A 12,343-nucleotide genomic window follows, 5' to 3' on the forward strand; every position below is an offset into this window, starting at 1 on the left:
ACTTGTCCTCGATGACTTCTAGTATTCCGTTCGGAAATGCTTTCTCGAACGTTCCTGAAAATGGCTTCCTTCCTTCGTTCCACGTGCCGGCATGGCTCGCCGGGACGGATATCCCTGGATTCCTCTCGGTGACGATCGTAGTTGTCCGTATCAACCACGTGAATTGATGTATGATAAATAGTTATATTCTTAATGCACACGAATAGGCAGATTTCAGCGACCGCACAACTTTATCGCGAAAAGATGACGCAATTATGTATCGAAATTTAGAGATAATGCACGATGTATCGCGCTCGAGATCTGGATAACGAATGCTCGCTCGGCCGGGCTGCGCGCCCTTCCTAACATGCTCGAGCATGCGCGGCACACGTGTGCCTCGCCGCCTGGGACGCAACGTTGTCGGCGCCGCTCGCGCGCTTTTTCTCGGAACTATGTAGAATGCGCGGTTTGATTTATTGAATTACAACCGCCACAGATGGCCGCAAAAAAGAATAACACAACCTCTCTCTCTTTCTCTCAACTTCAAACATAAACAGTTGGGCGGAATATAATCCTCAAAAATTGAAAACAATCATCAGTCCTCCGCTTTCCAATGCAAGAAAAGGTATCCAGTGTAAATATAAGCGCCCAAAAACGGTTCCAGTGGAGTCAAACAGTTCCAACGAAGAAACATTAAATCTTATGGAGACAAAAACAGCACTAGCAAAGTTAATGCTGAAGAACATTGAAGCTAAGCAGCGAATTGAAACAAAAATACTAAAAAAAAAACTCGAAAAAGAGCAACTTGCAGTTAAATTACTTAAAATAAAATGTAGAAAGGCGAATAGAGGAGAGCCTGTTTCTTCCTATTCAGATAGTATGATGTCATCTGAATCTTCAGAAGAGATTCTTCTTTAACCTACGTGTACATATAAACGGGCAAAAAAGACATGATGGTGACAAGAGAAATTAACTTATGTTCAGTTTTTTGTTAATTTAGTATGTATTCCATGGCAATAATTGTGGGCTGTGTCAATAGAAAACAATGTGGCTATGCGATTAATGATGCATTAAGTTATTTTATTTTTTTTATTGTCATTGATTACTCATATACATATATTTCATGACAATAATTGTAGGCTGTGTCAATAGAAACGTTAAAACGATGTGGCTATGCGATTAATGATGCATTAAGTTATTTTATTTTTATATTGTCATTGATTACGCATATACATATATTTCATGACAATAATTATGAACTGTGTTAATAGAAATATAAAAACGACGTTTGTACGATCAATGACGTATATTAAGTTATTTTTTTTTATTCTTGTCATTGCGTGTATATATATATTTTTTTTAATAAATAAAAAATATGAGCTGTGTTAATAGAAACAGGTTTTCCATATGACTGCGTCTCCGTTTGTTCATTATAATAAGCTGCAAAATTATTAATACGTTATTTCACAATATATCTTTGATTAAACAAAAATAGAAATAAAAATATATACTTATGCTATATCAATTGTATAGTATGATTACCTCTGGAAATAATTGTTTATCATATGTTGTCTCGCATCATTCCTTTCGCCAGGCAAATCTATATCGCGAATCTGTGGTATCTCATCGTACACAATTCCATTGATCAGTGGATCTGGCGGCTTAGCTTGCCTTGCGATGTTATGTAGTACCGCGGTCGCTACAATTACTGGTAATGTTCGTTCAACAGTAAAGAAACGAGAACCGATGTTGAGTACGGCAAATTTTCGACTCCATATGCCGAATGTGCGTTCTACTACACACCGTGTGCGAATTTGAGCTTCATTGTATAATTGTTCAGCAGGTGTGATTGGATTATTCAAAGGTGTCATGAGATAGGGCAGATTTGGGTAACCGGAATTTTCAAGTAAAATTCCATCACCAAATCTCCTAGCTTCAAATAAAGTTTTTATTCGCGAATTATTGAATATGGTGGAGTCATGCGTTGCTCCAGGCCAGCGCGCTACAATGTCGATAAATTCTAATCGTGCATTTACCACAGCTTGCACATTTATCGAAAAATAGCCCTTTCTATTTCGATATAACTCTGCGTTTTCTCCACCTGATACAAATAAAACAAAAATTCAATTAAATGTATTAATCAAATATGAATCATTGTGCGATATATATATATTAATGTTTTTAGTTACCATATGATTGAACTCATACGTGCTTACAATCTATAGCTCCTATGACTCGAATGAAGCCAGAAACTTCAAAAAATTCCTTTTGAGCTTGGCGTATTTGGTCAGGCTGTGCAGGAAATCTAATGAAATCCTCACTCAAAGTTGCAATTGCTGGGGAAACGCGATGTACAATCGTATGAGCCGAAACTTTACTTATTCCGCAGAAATCTCCCACCGTGATAAAAAATGATCCAGTTGCGTAGAATCTCAGTGCAACCAGTAACTGGATCATTGGAGAAATGGCATAATTCCTATACATATATATATAAGATAATAAATATTATTATTGAAAATAATGAATCATTAAGTCAAATACTTTTCAAGCATTTTATCATAGAACCATATTTTATAGTTTTATATACATACCAGTTAGTAAAATGTTCTAATTGGTGATGAATCCTATTGAGCAACATAGCAACACTCTGCTTTGATAATCGGAAACGATCAATAAATGCATTTTCATCTAATTCCTCAAAATAATTGATGCGCAGTCTAATCCTATGTTGTAATTGCAAAATTCTTGGAACTCTTGCGCCTTGCTCCATTTTCTCATCGTCATCCTCATATAGTAAATCCCACAGTCTTTGCATGCTGATACTAAAAAATATAATACATTTTCAAATTTTTTGTTACAAATTAATTTTTACATCCATTCATGTTGTTTCTCCAAAATACAATTAAAACTGACTATTGACTTACATTTTAATATTGCAGTACTCTTCAAAATGTTATTCCCTATTTTTATTAACAGCAAAAAACAATAATCAAACTATATATACCTTTGCTAATATAATAATGAAAAAACCACTTCGTGCAGGAATTCAAAAGGATGTACAAGAAGGACCTGAGCCCCAACAAGAGGGCCCTGAGACGCTTGAGGACCGCCTGCGAGAGGGCGAAGAGAACGTTGAGCTCGTCAACGCAGGCGAGCATTGAGATCGACTCGTTGTTCGAGGGTATCGACTTCTACACGTCCATTACTAGGGCTAGGTTCGAAGAACTCTGCGCAGATATGTTCAGAAGCACTCTCGAACCTGTAGAGAAGGCGCTCAGGGACGCGAAGATGGACAAGGCTCAAGTTCACAGCATTGTTCTAGTCGGTGGCTTTACTAGAATACCAAAGATTCAGAAGCTATACTTCAAGATTTCTTCAACGGCAAGGAACTGAACAAGTCTATCAATCTGAACTGGAATGGAATAAAAATATTAAATATAGTAAAAATAAATCACATTTATTTACAAAATTTATATATTTTCAATATTGTCAAAATCTAACCTTGTAAACTGCTCATCGATTCAATATTGTCAAAATCTAACCTTGTAAACTGTCACCGAATTTTCTTAAAATCTAACCTTGTAAACAGCTCACCGATTTTTGTTTCAGTGGTTGGCATCACTACTTAACTACTAGTTAAGCTAACTGGCCACTGTTGAACTGGGCCTAAACAGTTACATCGTGCAGAATAACCAAGCATCTTGATTCAAGCAGTTAGGTCTCACGCTAGGAGTTTCATTAGTTTAATTATGCGTGGGAAGCACACACACACACACACACGGGGGGGTGCGAGGGGGGCCTTCGCCCCCCTCTCCCCCGCACCCACCCCGTCGGTAGGCAGCGTGGACCTCGCTTTACAACATAAAGTACATGCTAAGTTGTAAAGCGAAATTATAAAGCACATGCATGGAGGGGTGCAAGGGGGCAGCGCACGTGAACAGAAAGGCTTTTTTCCCCTGCACCCTCCCCCATGCATGTACTTCATAATTTCGTTTTACTTAGCATGTTTATGTTGTAAAGCGAGGTCCACGCTGCCTACCGACGGGGTGGGTGCGGGGAAGGAGGGGGCCGAAGGCCCCCCTTGCACCCCCCCCGTGTGTATGTGTGTGTGCTTCCCACGCATAATTAAACTAATGAAACTCCCAGCGTGAGACCTAACTGCTTGAATCGAGATGCTTGGTTATTCTGCACGATTGATTCATTTAAAATTGGCGCAGTTTTACATGCGCGTGCGACCACTGAGCATGCGCATGTGGCCGCAGGGCACGTTCAGTGTTGCTACGTGTCGTCGGTAAGACAGGAATCATAACCTGATTCCTGTCAACTTTAACGTTTAATATCTTGCGTCGCGGGGCAGAGCGACACTTTTTTCTGCCAGATTCTTTCGTTTCGTACAAAAACGCGTCGATTGAGCATAATTACATCGAGATTTGAGGTGAGGCCCCTAAACTAAATAATTACCGTTATCTGAACCAATATTTGTAAAATATTCTAATTGTATTGACTATTAAAAATGGTTACTTTCTCTTATCATTTTATATTTACAATCCTACTATATTTTTACTTAAAATGATTATAATTTATAGTAAAAATTTTACGTGGGTTAGTTATACTATGTCTATATTGTTATTATAACCAACATTATGGTAACATTTACTATAAATATGATAATTCTAACTATAATTATTTTACTATGTCATTATGGTTCTAAATACCATATATTTTTCTCTCAGTGTACATTTGCTGGTCGCAAGTCGTAACAGTCTCAGTGCTTGAATGCAGTGGAAAGAAGAAGAACATTATCGCATTGTTGCGTTTATTAGTAGAAGGTAATTATTATAAGCTCTTTTCATGCTTTAAGGAGGTTGGTTGCGTCCCGCTGCGGGGCAGGCGGCGCGGCAGGGGGAAAGCAAGGTGTTCGCGATCGAATAAAAACCAGCGTCGACGAATCTATACCGCGAATCTAACAAGGGAAGGGTCAACCCTCGGGGTCACCGATTTTGTCAAAATTTTACTAAAATGTAATATTGATATAGAAGTGACAAATGCTGTACGGAGACGATGCGCTTCTCAACCATTGCCGAGAAATTGCGATGTGAATTTTATTTTATTTTATTTTATTATCATTTTAAAACCGTGCATAAAATGTTCATAAAATATTAGCGATTTTGAAAGTAAATAAAAAAATATATATATATATTGGCAGGGATATTTACATAATATTAAAAAAATTGTATGTATATTTATTGGTTTATTTATTAGTTTTGTATAGGTATAAAAAAAAGGTTACAATAAAAAAAAGCGTACAAAAAGAGAATATTATAATAAAATGATTGCGATTATTCGTCGTCTTGCTCTGTAACTTTACAAACTTTAGAGTGATTAAAAAAAAAAAAAACGAGTGAAACATAGAACTGACTTACACCAAGCACACTTTATAAATCTAATTTTTTCGCAAGCACATTTTGTTTTTAATAATGAGACAGGAAAACACACGTCATTAACATTCAAAAAGCTCGGCCGTTTGCTCGTCAGTTTTGATGCAAACCATGCGTATTTAATCATAAGTGAAAATACCGGAGCATTTAACTGATGCAATATTAAAGAGTGAATTTTTATAACATCTTCACGAGATGCTATTTCTCTTTTTTTGTTGTAGTAATATAGGAGCATTCTGCAAGCGCTTGAGAAAATTTTTAACCTGACGATAGAAATACACATCACAGGGCTGGCACAGCGGTGTGCATTTCGGCGGTATAATTTTTAATGTACACGTTGCTTCTCCTTGTTCATTTTCAAAAATTTTATCGTGTAGAGCGGGGTTAGTTTGGCCTCCCCAAGAATTGATAATAAATAAAAACTTGTTGTTTTTAACATATGGTAAGATAACATTTGTCAAAAATTTTTTGTATAAATTGGCTGTAAATTTTCTTAAGCGCTTGCAGAATGCTCCTATATTACTACAACAAAAAAGAGAAATAGCATCTCGTGAAGATGTTATAAAAATTCACTCTTTAATATTGCATCAGTTAAATGCTCCGGTATTTTCACTTATGATTAAATACGCATGGTTTGCATCAAAACTGACGAGCAAACGGCCGAGCTTTTTGAATGTTAATGACGTGCGTTTTCCTGTCTCATTATTAAAAACAAAATATGCTTGCAAAAAAATTGGATTTATAAAGTGTGCTTGGTGTAAGTCAGTTCTATGTTTTACTTGTTTTTTTTATTTCAATCACTCTAAAGTTTGTAAAGTTACAGAGCAAGACGACGAATAATCGCAATCATTTTATTATAATATTCTTCTTTTGTACGCCTTTTTTATTGTAACCTTTTTTTATACCTATACAAAACTAATAAATCCAACAAATATACATACAATTTTTTTAATATTATGTAAATATATCCCCGCCAATATATATATATATTTTTTATTTATATTTTTTTTATTTTTATATATTTTTATTTTTTTTCTTGGCAACGGTTGAGAAGCGCATCGTCTCCGTACAGCATTTGTCACTTCTATATCAATACTACATTTTAGTAAAATTTCGACAAAATCGGTGACCCCGAGGGTTGACCCTTCCCTTGTAAGAAAATCGCTATTTCGAAATAATTTCGGGTTTTTCTGCCTTTCAGTGTAAAGTCGGCTAAATTATATATTAAAAAGAGACTCGTTCGCAGAAATATCTGTATATTTCCAGGTACACTTGAAAGGCAGAAAAACAGCGTTTCATTGTTGCCTATATTGACTCGCTCCTTTCTCTCGGGGACTCGGTGCGCGAGGCATACCCCGGGGCAAAGCGAGCAAACAATATTTCAAAACAGCTGATCGGTGGCCGGCCTCGAGTTCAGCGTGACGTGCGTCAATACGAATTTCTCGAGACGCCGACAGCTGATTGGCTCAGCTGAATTTTCGGCTCGTTACCGGGGGTCCGGAGGATTCGAGAAAATTCGGAAGTCGTGGTGATAAAACCTCGGACCTTCGCGCGCAAGCTCGCAATCGACGAAAGTTTCTCGGAAAACGCGTATAGAAATTCAAGTCACTCGAGTATACGTTGCTTGCGATTATCGTGTGCTTATTTTTACGCGCGGGAATAGCCGTCGTTCGCGAAATCTTATGTCCGTAACTCGCGTCATAGCGACTCTGTACATAATTGTATATAATGTACATTATTGTATTATAGACATTTTTCTACTAAATAAGACTGGAACATTCAATTCTAAACTCCTTCTGACCCGCGACTCCTTCGACCATTCGCGCACACAAGGTTATTATCCCCAAATACGTTATATACGTTGAAATGTGGCAATAATACTTATAATGTGGTTCTGTTTTATTTTTACAATTTCTTGATAACTATAAAGACAAATCATTTCAGTCTTCGAGAAAGTTCTTCCTAAATATGTAAAGAATAATTTGCATCTATTTTCATTAAATTCTTATCATTTTTAATATACTTTCGAGAGTTACATTACAGGTTAGATAACATTTTTGCTGTGTCGCCCGTGTATAAGATAGAGACAAGAGTATAACTTCAATAATTAATTACTCGACAATCATGCAGACAATTGTCTTCAACTTTGACATGGACGACAGATTCTCATAAACGAATATCCTCCATAAATATGAACTAATTCTTATCAAATTGATTTGAGCAATCACCCTCCTTAAATAAATTGTGATTTATGGGTCGATTTCACCATCTCCGATTAACTGTAACCTTCAATTAAACTCACTCTTCGTATCTTTCTCAGGGGGGCAGAAAGAGCTGAAGAGTGAGTTTAATCGAAGGTTACAGTTAATTGACGTTGGTGAAACTGGCCCTATGTGATAGTTTTTTTTAATAATTCAACAATTTCTTCAAAAATTGCAACCGTTATATTTATGAAATAACATAAATACTTCGAAAAAATCGATGCATTATGGAACAAATTTTGGTTCTTAAAAATTCTTGAATTAAGTAAATTAGAATTAAAATAATCCTTAATTGAAATAATCCTCTGTGCTAATAATTTCAAAAATTGTCTAATTGGTTACGATTCCTTGAGATTTAGTTTCTTCGAATTAATTAATTTTTTGCTATGCAACACAGGTGCTGCGTGGAAAGTAGTGCAAGTAGATTAAAAGCTACTAACAATTACAGGGTGATTAAAAGTTATATAAATAAACAAAATAACAACGCCTAATGATGATAATAATACTGCGGACCTTCAACGTCTAACATTCTATTCAAAATATATCTGTCGACACCAGTGATGAAGATAATTTTGTTCGTGACAAATTGAAAGAATGGAATCTTGAAAATTATATTAAAATATTTACCAGTAAGTGTGTGTATATAATTCCGTTTATTTATATTTAATTAAAACGTTATTTGTGCTCTATTTTGCAAAAATTATTTTTAATTATCTGCTGTTAATTTCTTTCTGGTGAATATTTTTTAATAAATTTTATTAATTTGTTTATAAAATTATTTTATTAATTTTTTTATAAAAATTAATAAAATAGTACTAAATACTAAATACAAAAATTATAAAAATAATGTTTTCCTCTGTTTCATCTGTTGCGTACTTTATACATTATTTTGAATTATACATTAAGTTTTATTTCTATTTTTATAGGTCATAAAATAAATAAGTCAAATTTTATGCTTATTCCAAATAAAGTAATAAACGAAAAATTAATTCAACCACTGGGGGATTATTATACGTTTATCACGTATAGAGACAAATTAAAACAATCGGTGAGCATCACATTCTGTAATGATGATTACTTCAACAAAATAAATTTTAAAAATTTGTACTTTAATATTAAACTATATACAAATAAATTAACTTTATTTCATGTAAAATAAACTAAAAAATACAGCACAGTATACCATGAAAAACTGACTTTTTAAATGTTATTTAAATGCATGAAAAAAATTGCTATTTAAATCTTTATCTATACTATTATTATAAAGCAACAGGGTTTGCATTTTTTTTGTCCGCTATGATCTCGGAAACCAATGGATCGAATTTTTACCAAACGTATATGAAATAAAGGTAGAATTTCCCGGGGAGTGTTATAGGGTGTATAGTTTTTCGTTACCGATCTTCTGGAAACCGGTTTTTCTAATTTCTGCAATTTTTCGTTAAATAATTGACGGAATTTCAAAGAATTGTATATAAAACAGGGGTTGAATTTTCCGGGAAATGCCATAAAATGTATAATTTTTTATTACCGATCTCTTTGGAAGCCGGTACTGAAATTTTTGAAATTAAAAATCATTTGACCAAAGGAGGAGGGTCCCTAAGGCCTGTTTTCGGCACCCCTTCAAAATTGGGCCAAAATGGCTGGAATCACTTCCTTATACCCTTGGAAGTAATATTTAGTCAATTCCAGCCTAAACGGAAGTATTTAGAGTGTATACTTCAAGTATACATGGTGCATCAGCGCGCCCGTATCAAGCATTTTTTGGAAAACTAAGCGTTATTGAGAAAAATGTTTCAGATAAAAGTTGTATGGTTTCAAGGAGGACATAAGATGGTGTCATTGGTTTGACCTTGGATAGTCATTTCATCAGACTCACCTTAACCAAGCACCCCAAAAGGTGAGAGGCAAGGGAACTCACCTTAACCAAGCACCCCAAAAGGTGAGAGGCAAGGGGACTCACCTTAATCAAGCACCCCAAAAGGTGAGAGGCAAGGGGACTCACCTTAACAAGCACCCCAAAAGGTGAGAGGCAAGGGGACTCACATTAATCAAGCACCCCAAAAGGTGAGAGGCAAGGGGACTCACTTTTTTAATCTAGCACCCCAAAAAGTGACAGGCAAGGGGACTCACGTAAATCCAACACCCCACTCTACGTGGCTTCTTAAAGGAAGATTACGTTTACGATTTTACTGTTCACGTGTGGAGAATCAACAAGAATGAATAATATGATTTCAATCTCGGATCTCCTTAAGTAACGTTTCTACAAATCTATCTGTAAGAAGCCTCATAACTCGCAAAGTACTTAATGAAAAATGACTTAGTTATGAGTGTTTTGGAAAGCTCTCGAAATAAGCTACAATTAAAGATATGTAAAAAAATAGGGGGTTTTATATAAAATATTGAAATCGACATTCACGTGACCTTCAAATGACTATCCAAGGTTAAACCAATGACACCATCTTATGTCCCCCTTGAAACCATACATCTTTTATCTGAAACATTTTTCTCAAAAACGCTTAGTTTTCCAAAAAAATGCTTGATACGGGCGCGCTGATGCACCATGTATACTTGAAGTATACACTCTAAATACTTCCGTTTAGGCTGGAATTGACTAAATATTACTTCCAAGGGTATAAGGAAGTGATTCCAGCCATTTTGGTCCAATTTTGAAGGGGTGCCGAAAACAGGCCTTAGGGACCCTCCTCCTTTTTATTAAATTTTATATACTTTTAATATCGATTTTTTTGGAAACCGGTATCAGAAGTTTTTCGAATTAAAAACCATTTGACCGAATTTTTATTAAAAGTATATGAAATAGGGGTAGAATTTCCCGGGGAGTGTAGAGGTAGAGTGTGTAGTTTTTTTTTACCGATTTTCTGGAAACCAGTTTTTTTAATTTTTCTAAATTAAAAATTATTTGACCGAATTTTTATTAAATTTTATATACTTTCAATATCGATTTTTTTGGAAACCGGTATCAGAAGTTTTTCGAATTAAAAACCATTTGACCGAATTTTTATTAAAAGTATATGAAATAGGGGTAGAATTTCCCGGGGAGTGTAGAGGTAGAGTGTGTAGTTTTTTTACCGATTTTCTGGAAACCGGTTTTTTTAATTTTTCTAATTTTTTGGGAAATAATTGACCAAATTTTTACTAAAAGTATATGAAATAGGGGTAGAATTTCTCAGGGAGAACTATAAAGTGTATATAATTTTTTGTTACCGAGATCATAGCAAATAAAAAAAGGCTACAAACTGTTTTTTTATTATAATAGTAAAGAATTTTACATAAAACAGGGGTAGAAGTTTCGAGACTAAATATGTTGTTAAATTCACATGTTAAATATTAATCAATATCGCAAGTCGCTTTCGGAAAATAATTGATCGAATTTTCTGTGGTGTTATTTTTTGACTCGGTATTTATTCTTTTTGAATAGAGAATAAATAAGTTGTTAAATTCACACATTAAATAAAACAGGGGTAGAATTTTCAAGACTAAATAGTTGTTAAATTTACATGTTAAATGTTAATCAATTAATCAATTACCGATCTCTTTGGAAGCCGGTACTGAAATTTTTGAAATTAAAAATCGATTTTTACCAAACGTATATGAAATAGGGGTAGAATTTCCTGGGGAGTGCTATAGGGTGTATAGTTTTTCGTTACCGATCTTCTGGAAACCGGTTTTTCTAATTTCTTTAATTTTTCGATAAATAATTGACGGAATTTTAAAGAATTGTATATAAAACAGGGGTTGAATTTTCCGGGGAGTGCCATAAAGTGTATAATTTTTTGTTACCGATCTCTTTGGAAGCCGGTACTGAAATTTTTGAAATTAAAAATCGATTTTTACCAAACGTATATGAAATAGGGGTAGAATTTCTTGGGGAGTGCTATAGGGTGTATAGTTTTTCGTTACCGATCTTCTGGAAACCGGTTTTTCTAATTTCTTTAATTTTTCGGTAAATAATTGACGGAATTTCAAAGAATTGTATATAAAACAGAGGTTGAATTTTCCGGGGAGTGCCATAAAGTGTATAGTTTTATAAAAAAAGTTCCCCAAAAAATTACTTTTTTTAAATAATTTTTTTTAAACGACTTTTACCCCTATTTTACATACTTTTGGTAAAAATTTGGTTGAATAGTTTAAGAGTGTATAAAGAACAGACATACATACATTTATACATACAGACATTCTATTTTTTATATATAGATTATATGATATGTGAAACAAGTAACTTATAAGTCATTCGTTGCTAAGTCATAAAAGATTGTATAAGCTGATAGTTTCACATATTATATGTTAGTCATTTTAGTAATCTGTCACCGAGACGTTTGAACATACTAATATATATTTTAAAAGATATATTTAAGATTATATTTATTAAAATGGAAAATTTTAACAACGGTGTCGAGTGAAGAAGTTAGAAAAAGTAAAAATTAATAAATTATTATATAAATAATAATTTAATAAATAATAATAATTTAATTTTTTTTAATAAAAAATAATATTCTTTAAATTTTTTAGTTTTGGATGATGGTATGGACGAGGAACTTCTTGAATTTATGATAAAATATGAAGAAACTCTATTATGGATAAAAGGTATTATAGATGAAATACTTTTGAAAATTATAAAAGAAGAGACAAAGAAACGAAAGCTTTTTG

General features: G+C 34.0%; 2 pseudogenes; one reads left to right on the forward strand and one right to left on the reverse strand.

Moving 5' to 3' along the window:
- Positions 1–911: 911 nt before the first annotated feature.
- On the reverse strand, positions 912–2,794 carry LOC139812884 (putative nuclease HARBI1; annotated as a pseudogene).
- Positions 2,795–3,009: 215 nt separating this feature from the next.
- On the forward strand, positions 3,010–3,479 carry LOC139812885 (heat shock 70 kDa protein cognate 4-like; annotated as a pseudogene).
- The last annotated feature ends 8,864 nt before the right edge of the window (positions 3,480–12,343 follow it).

The sequence above is a fragment of the Temnothorax longispinosus genome, chromosome 5 (genome assembly GCF_030848805.1).
Source record: "Temnothorax longispinosus isolate EJ_2023e chromosome 5, Tlon_JGU_v1, whole genome shotgun sequence".
Taxonomy (NCBI): domain Eukaryota; kingdom Metazoa; phylum Arthropoda; class Insecta; order Hymenoptera; family Formicidae; genus Temnothorax; species Temnothorax longispinosus.